Here is an 8,808-nt window from a genome sequence, read left to right as displayed (position 1 = left end):
CAACTTGTGCCTCTATTTCCCCATGTGTCTATGGTTGCCGCTAGGTGTACCCAATCCACGTTATCCGACTCAGTCATACCCGGTAGGACATCCATATAAGGAGAATCTTTCCCATCATCAGTCTCTTTTTTGCATGTATAGCAATACCTTAATGGGGCGGAGTGAATAGTGGTATCCGATCGATTATCAATGATAACCTTGCTTCCTAAAGGATGTGCACGACCATTCTCAAGATCAACTCGAATGACAGAGTCCTGGAATTGTAGGTAGACATGGTTTTTTGACCAGTCATGTACCATTTATGCTTCCCTCATGAAAGGACGTCCTAAGATCATTTGATATGACATAGGATGCTTGGAGAAATCCATTACAATGAAGGTATGTTTTACCTTGTATCCCAGGACCTTGATCTTGAGGTCCCTTAACATTCCAATAGGTTTAGCTATGGTTCCGTTTGCCATCTTAACCACTATGTTTGTGACTTCGAGGTGAGGTCTTCCCATGGATTCCCAACAGTTTTTAGTCACAATGCTCACTCCAGCACCACCATCAAGGATTCCCTTTAGAGTTAATCCCTTGGTAGTAATGGGGAGGGTGGCATTAGATTCGTCCCCTTCAAAGTACTGTCCCAACTTGTTAACAGGTATTTCAACGACCGAATCTTCATCTAAGTTGGGTTGTAGATCCCAATGTTCCCCTTCATCTTAAAGCGTGTTGGGTCTATCCATATTTGCAAATTGTGGTAGCCCCGCCTTAAGTTCTCCATTGAGAAATGCCCGAAGAGCTAAGAATAGCTCAGGATCTCCGTATAATTTGGATATGATCGTGGTTCTGATCTCAGAGGACATGAAATCCATTAGCTTAGACACATTCAATGGTACTTTTCGAGACATCGCCCCTTGACTAGGGATTGGTGAAGATGGAATCACTTCCTCTTCGATGGGGTCAGGCATTCCCTCACTAAACATTCTTTCCAACAAGAAGGGTGTTTGCCCACTTCCTGATGTCCTATCCTCACTTCCTTCCCGAATGATACTAGGTATCGCTAACGGTTTATGGTTCCTGTGAGGTTGAACTTGCGTAGGAAACACTGTATCTGGAATTTTGACTTTTCTCGGGTTTGGTTCCAGTTCTCTTTGTGTTTCTTCCACCAAACCCCTTAAGTGTTGCACTTGTTCAATCTCCTCAACTGGGTTTGGGTAAGTTCCAATCTTTTTCTTGAGGGTTTTTGGCCCACGTGGCTTGTCTTGGGGAGCCTCAGTCAGTTTGGGTGGTCGAGAGGGCATTAACTGACTTGGTTGTGGGGCCGAGGAAGTTTCCTTCTGTTTCCCCTTATTTATGTACTTGCTTGATTCTCCTTCATTGAGCTCCCGAGTGGGTTCCTCCCTTAAGGTAGTGGCTTTGGTCCCCATGGTTTCTATTGAATCAGAATCATCTTCAGGATCATTCATATACACGGGGTCGTCTCCTGTCCCTATGTTGGTCTTTGAACTGGGCTTGGAGCTCGTGGCATTAAGCGATCTCTTCCGTCGTGTTTTCTTTTTCTTTGCCTGAGCGATTGAGGCAGTATCCCTCTCTTCAAGAATGTAGTTTTGATTTTGAAGCATTGACCGTGTAACTACATTCGCGGGTACAATGGGTGTGGATCCTCGTGCTTGGTTGGTGACCTCAACCAAATTCAATGGCGTAATCTTGGGTGCATTAGGATTATGTGGACATTAAGCGATCAAATGATCTATGCCACAACGATTACATGTAAGTACCGGCATTCCCGATGTGCTCCCTTGATTTGGTTGCATTTGAGTAGTGATCTTCTGTAGCCTATTAGGGCACTCCGCTACACGATGCGGTCCACCACACTCGTAGCATTGAAGAGGTGGTCTCCTCGCCAAGGTATTAAGGTTTTGCCCTCTTGTGGCGAGAGCAGCCGCTTGATATACAGGCTTGACTTGCCCGAAATGATCCTCCATGTAGTACTGGGGAATCATTTCAAACGTATCAATCCCGTATGGAGCAGTGGGGTCTATCTCCTCTTCATAATCCCCACACGCACTATGTGACTCACAACCCATCTGGTTTATTGGGGTAATCCTTGGATGTGGAGGTTGTGGTGCTAGCACTGGCGGTGGTAACGGCACAGACTGGACTACATTCGGATTCCTTGGAACTATGTGCTGTGACGGTTGCTCGATAGGTTGTGCAGGCATTAGCGCGGGTACTTGAGGTGTGTTTGACCAAGCTAGTGGTGCCTGGTTTGCCAACATTCGCTTAAGTGTTAGGCAATCTTTAGATTGATGGCCATACTTACCACATGCATTGCAATTCCCATTGAATTTGACTCTGAATGTGGGACATTCACTCGTGCTATGTGGTCCTAAGCACACCGAACACCATTGTTGCTCTCTTCTTGGGTACATATGGCTATTCTGAGGAGCTCGATTACCCCTAAAGTATTCTTGGAGAGCCTTAGTAAGGTCGGTCACAGACATTTCAGATATCTTGGGCTCCTTGGCAATAGGTTTCACCGTCATTGGCTCGTGCCCAGATACTTGCGAACTAACGGATCTTGTTTCTGAAGACACCTTTTTACCTGCAATCATCAAGTTGTCTTCTAACTGGATTGCATTGGCAGTGACTGCTTCCCACGTTGTAAGACCTCTAATGACTAGGCCATTGTAAATGTCCTCGTGGCGCAATCCTCGGATGAATCTATCGAGGAGTTGGTTGTTATTGAAGCGTTCATCGGGGGTGCAGCGAGAATTTAGATGCTTCAATCGACTTATAAAGTCTCTCACTGACTCCCCTTCCTCGCGTTCAGCTTTTTGGAGTTGAGATGCTACTCCCCAAAGCACACCCTCACGTATGTATTCTTTCAAGAACAATCTCTTGAGAGTGGGGTAGTGAGTGCGCTCTTCAACCCTTAAGGTTCGATACCAATCTCCGGCCTTCCCACTCAAGGTTAAGCCTAGGGCTTCACACTTATGCAGCTCATTGTGCTCTTCCAAGGAATCACACATGTGTTCAAAGACTTCAATGTGCTTCCTAACATCCTCGTTACCACTGAAGTTTTGAGTGAGCTTAGCCACTTGTACTGCCTTGCTTCTAGGTTCTCTCTCAGGAATACCCCGCATGTTTTCTGCAATGGATCGTCCGATCGTCTGAGCAAATGCTGCGAGATCACCTAAGTGAGCAGGCATAGTTGGTGGAGGCACTTCTGGGATAGCCTGGCTGATAGGAGTTGGCGTTGGTCTGAGTAGGTTGGCAAATGACGTAGGATATGATATGTGACTAGGCCTAGCTCCCCTTGGATAATGGTTATGATAAGGCGGTCGTGGAGCATACGCCATTGGCATACTAAGAGGCGTAGGAGCTACCTGAGCATGAGTAGCGATAGGTACATAGGGTCGATAGGCACTGGCACGCACTGTTGTAGGTACTGTTCCACTAGGTAGTGGTGTCGTACTAACTACAGCGGTAACAGGTGCACTTTCAGCTATGCTCATCATTGGGGTGGGCATTGCGGATTCCCTAATGGAAAGTTGAGCCAAGGTTGGAAAGCTAAAGTTACTACTCGTGGGCTCAACCTGCATTGAGACTCCAGGCGAAACAACATATGAAGGGTCTATGGGACTCACCGAGGGAGTCTCCAATTGTGATAGGGTTGGTTGTTTGGCCTTGCCCGTATCCAAAAACCTCATAGGGCCAGTGGAAACTAGGTCCACTCCCCTATTTTGCCTCTCAATTTGGATAATTCTATGAATAACATCACATATCATTTGCTGTTGCTCCTCTAGATTAGTGGTGCTAGATGTAGATCGTAGGACTTCTAACCAACCTACATGGTATGTGTAACCTGTGTATAGGTCAGTTAGAGTCTCTGTGTGTAGATCATATTCCCAATTTTCATTGAGAAATATCCCATCTAGACTTGGTGTGCCAAATGGTTCTCTTGAAGTGGACGCAATGTCACTTCTTATGGATTGGCTTCTAGGGACCTCTACTTTAGGAAGAGCATCAGAATGTGGTAGCTCAGTAGGGCCCTCGTTAAACGAAGTGGGTAGAATATCCACATGGACACTCTTTGGAAGGGTAGGGTCTACATAAGATGTGAATGGCGAATCTACTACCCCTCCCTCCTCATTCACTTCGCTTGTCGCATGTTCAGAGCGTGTAGCTCTACTAAAGGTCTCTATTAGACGACTAAACATGCTAGATCCGGGTTGTGGGGCCCACACTGGCATGTTTTGGCTTGTCTCCTCAGGGTTCTTGGTAGGGTGCCCTTCCATGGCTTCTGAGTCAGAGGATGAGTCACTATCCACTATTCGTGGATCTTGGGTTGCACTCCCTTGGGTTCCAGCCGAAGGCCAAGATGCCAACGTGGAGGGATGGTGTGAGCCTGCGTAGACTGAAACGCTTTCTAGTGGTTCAGGCTCTAGCACCCGACCAGAGCATAGATGCATGTGACGTGGATACCCTACGTGCGTTGGTAACTACCCTTGAAACTCACACAAGTGGTTTCTTAGGTGTTTCGCACCCCGTTTTTACTTGTTTTTGTGTTGTTTTTAACCCGTTTTTGACCCCCTTACTTACGGTCGAACTTGGACTAGGGCGTGTGATAGCTCGAAACGAGCGTATCGTTTAAAGGGTCCTAGTGTGCTTTACAGCACCGTGTTCGCCTATCTAGAACTCCTGTAGTCCTCAAAATAGTCCGTTTCCTTTGGGGGGAAGGGGCAAAAGCCTATGTGCTTGTGGAGGAAAGGGTGAGGGCTTTATCCCACATGCTCACTTTACTCCTTGGGGAGTGGGCTACATATAGGGCACGACTTCCCATAAGCTCTCACTTGAGAGAAAGCTATGGAGGCTCACTCTCCTATATATATATATCAAAAGACCGAGACCGAGGCCGGGGCCGGGGTCGTGGGTCAATTGGGGTTCTTTCTTTTCAAATTTTTTTTCTCCAATTAGAAAATCTTTCCTCTCTTCCTCTCCACACGTTTGGTTCTTTCTTTGAAAATAAAATTTAATTTTTTTATTTTTTGATTTTTTTTTGAAATTTTTTTTTTTTTTGGAGATAAGTTTTCTAGGGTTTCTTTAGGGTTCAGTCTTGGCCGCGGCGCAGTTCGCACACAGCCCAGATCTAGGGATTCAGAAACCCCCCTCACACCACGCAGAAAACCAGATAACCGATCGTGCGCCCACACGCGGAGCAGAAAAATAACAAAATAAACAGAAATGCAGAAGACAAATTGCAAAAACAGAGATTGCAAACCACAGAAACACCTCAACAGCAAACACACAGTCGCTTTCCTACAGTGTAGATTAAACTTCACGCAGCAGCCGAGCTGCAAACTGGAGCTTGGTGCAGGGCAACTCCCCGGCAGCGGCGCCAAAAATGTGCGCTTTTGCTGCACAGGTCGTAGCTGGGGACTTGCCGGACACCGTATGCGAGCCACGGATGGCTACAAGCATACAACCAGGGAAGGAAGCTCAAACAGAATGCCAAAGGGTGTGTCACTCACCGCTCAACCGCCGCCTTGAAGGATTCCCGCGTCGCAGCCGTGAAGGAGGAGCCGCCGTCGCCACTCTACCGCCTCTCCGCCGCGCCGTGCCGCTACACAATGCTCGATCGCTCTCTCACTCTCTCTCTCTCTCTCTCACACACACACGCAGGAGAAGGAAACCAAGAGATAAGGCAAGAGCACTCTTGTATTCACAACACATGAGAATGAGGATTTTAGGGTTACATTTGACTCATATAGGTGACTTGGCCGTTCACACTTGGGCGCCCATACATGGCCGGCCGACCCTAACCCTTATCCTACTGATATCCAAGGTGCGCCTCTCATCGGCGATCACCCAATCCCTTCATCCTTAACATATGGTGCCGACAAGCCCGGCCCATGACTCAGAATATTTAAATTAATGACGTAAAATATAGTACGTCGCCATGTCCGCCATGGGTTAACAGTTTAGATCATCAGTACTTGCATCATCACTACTTGCATCATCACTATCCTCATCTCCAACTAGCCAATCCATCGTTGTGGACATTTAAGAGACTACATTATCAATACATACACAATCAAATTGATTAATATGCTGAACTATAAATTGTTTAAAGATAATGCAAGAACCACCTATTATCTTGGTGTCACATCACGTTATGCAAAGGCCTATCTTCTTGATGGATTACTGCTTGTCCATAGTGGTCCACTATTACTGGTTGTAGTCTCATTTTGAAAGATGACATCTTGTGTCATGCAGGTAGAAGGCTCCATTTCGTATTGATGATATGTATCTTAGAGCGATTTTGTATCTCAGTTTACATTTTGTACTGATCAAGGATATCTTGTCACATTTTGTATCATAATTTATATTTTGTATCGATGAAGGATATCTTGTCACATTTTGTTACATTTTGTATTGATCAAGAATATCTTGTTACATTTTGTATCATAATTTACATTTTGTATCAATGTCACATTTTGTATCTTAGTTCGTAATCTTGTCATGTTTTGTATCGATGATATGTCTTAGGTTGGTCTACAAGCATGGAGCCATAGAAATCAAGCTTAGCTTATATGTGTATGGCATTGTATCGAGTGCTGATATGTGTAGCTTAGCTTGTTTTAACGTATGATAGATGTGCTGGTTTGGCAAGTTTATTTCACCAAGAGCATTATATATGATAGATGTCTTGCTATGGCAAGCAATGCCTTGGCTGAAATAGCACAACAATCTCATGGTTGTGGTTGATTTGAGATGGTCTTTAGAGTTATGTTGTTTCTTTTTGTGTAGTATAATTGCAGGCACTTTCTCATTCCATATGTTAAGCTAGTCCAATTTTCCAAGTGATCTATGATGTTTGAGGAATGATGTTGGTTGGCTCCCTGTTTTCTAAGAAGTTAAGTTTGAGATCCTTAATGATATTGCTTGATGCAAGAGGATGAGAGCAAGAGAGAGTTGCGGATAATGATGGCTCTCAAAATCATGAGATGAAAAGAGCTCTTAGAGAGCAACAAGTCATGAGTTATCTATTGAATTGGAAACATTTGAAACACGGTGCTCTATCATCATCTCATAGGAAAGCATTAGTTGGTCCAAATGTAGACAATGTTTAGAATAGTTGTTGTGGATGGTTGTTAAAATATGGCAAGGTTCATCTCTCACGTCAGCATTAGGCACCATTACTGAAATGAGTCAAATAAAAACATGATACCACACTAAAGTAAACTCAAAGCATGCCATCTTTCTGTTGGGCAAAGTAAACTCAGACTGGGAAAGTAAACTCGGATTGGTCGAGTTTACTTTTCCAGTCTTGCTGAGACTTTTAATCTTTTTGTTGGGCAAAGCAAACTCGGACTAGGAAAGTAAACTCAGACCGGTTCGAGTTTTCTTTTCCTGTCCTCTTGCTAAAACTTTTCATCTTTTTGTCCGGCAAAGTAAACTCGGACCAAAAAGTAAACTTAGACCGGTTCGAGTTTACTTTCCTAGTCTTCTTGCTAAAACATTACAGCTCTGCCTTAAAAAGTAAACTTGGACTGTGAAACTAAACTCGGACTGTGATATTATAAGAAGTACATAAGTGGCATCAATAGCTTTAGAAATGATATCATGGCATGAATTACATAAGTGGCATCATTCTCGTTTGAGATGCCAATGATTTCACAATACCTGGGGGTCATTGAAGAGGCAAAAAAAAAGCATCTCTCATCATCTTGGGAGTTCCCATACTCAATTGCCATGATCCTATAATGCCGAGGTGCGGAATTGCCACAATTTGCATGCTAACATGATACCATTGACCTTTTGTTGAGATGGTTTGTATCTTGAACAATAACGTCATCTCATTCACAATTTCCAAACATGATGGATTGCCTTGATAATGTTGAGGAATTCGCTCCCCTTCGAGAAATCATGCCATATATTGCTTTGATGATCCATGGATGTAACATCCACATCAGCTACCATAATATAAGATGTGAGAAATTGACTCTTATAAATGCAAAAGATGCATGTGAGTTGAAAGTTAGAAAGGTGTTAGTAGCGGTCAACCTATCTCCTGTTTTTGTCTAAAGAACTCAAGCAAAGTTCCACCCATGCAAGTGCCGGTTTGTGAATCTCCAATAAGTGCATTTAGAAGATCCGCCATAGATTTATTAATCCTTGCATCCAGTAAGGTGTACTTAATGTATTGCCACAATGTCTCCACCAAGCTAGTTGTGTCTACATTTCCATAATGAAATAGTCATCCAAATTTAGGTCACCTTCTCCTCCGTATATAATTGTGACCATACCACCCATTTGTTAAATACCGCATGATATTGGTGTGTGCTAAATACCATTCTAGAAGCTGATTGTACTTTATCTCAAAGTCTTCTTTTGTGATGGTGTGCATGATATTACACATAGATGTGTAAACTTCGTCTCACGGATCTCTTTTGGAATCTAAATATAAGATACACAGTCCAATCCAATTTAAGTTCTCTATGAATGATTGAGTCATACAAAAGCACAAATGCATTGTCAAAGTAAACTGGGACTAATAAACTAAACTCGAACCGGTCCGAGTTTACTTTCCCAGTCCAAGTTTAACTTTGTATGATAGAAACCACAATGCTCTGCCTGCTGGCAAAGTAAACTTGGACTGTCTGGGAAAGTAAACTCAGACCGGTCCGAGTTTACTTTTCTAGGCCGGTCCGAGTTTACTTTCCCAGGCATAGCATTATGACAATGTCAAAGCAAAGTAGACTCAGACTAGGACCGAGTTTACTTTACTAGGAACATTGTGGAAGAATGGAAAACAAC

Source organism: Cibotium barometz, chromosome 52 (genome assembly GCF_041138505.1).
Source record: "Cibotium barometz isolate CiBa-2024 chromosome 52, ASM4113850v1, whole genome shotgun sequence".
Taxonomy (NCBI): Eukaryota; Viridiplantae; Streptophyta; class Polypodiopsida; order Cyatheales; family Cibotiaceae; genus Cibotium; species Cibotium barometz.
This window is presented reverse-complemented; position numbering follows the sequence as displayed.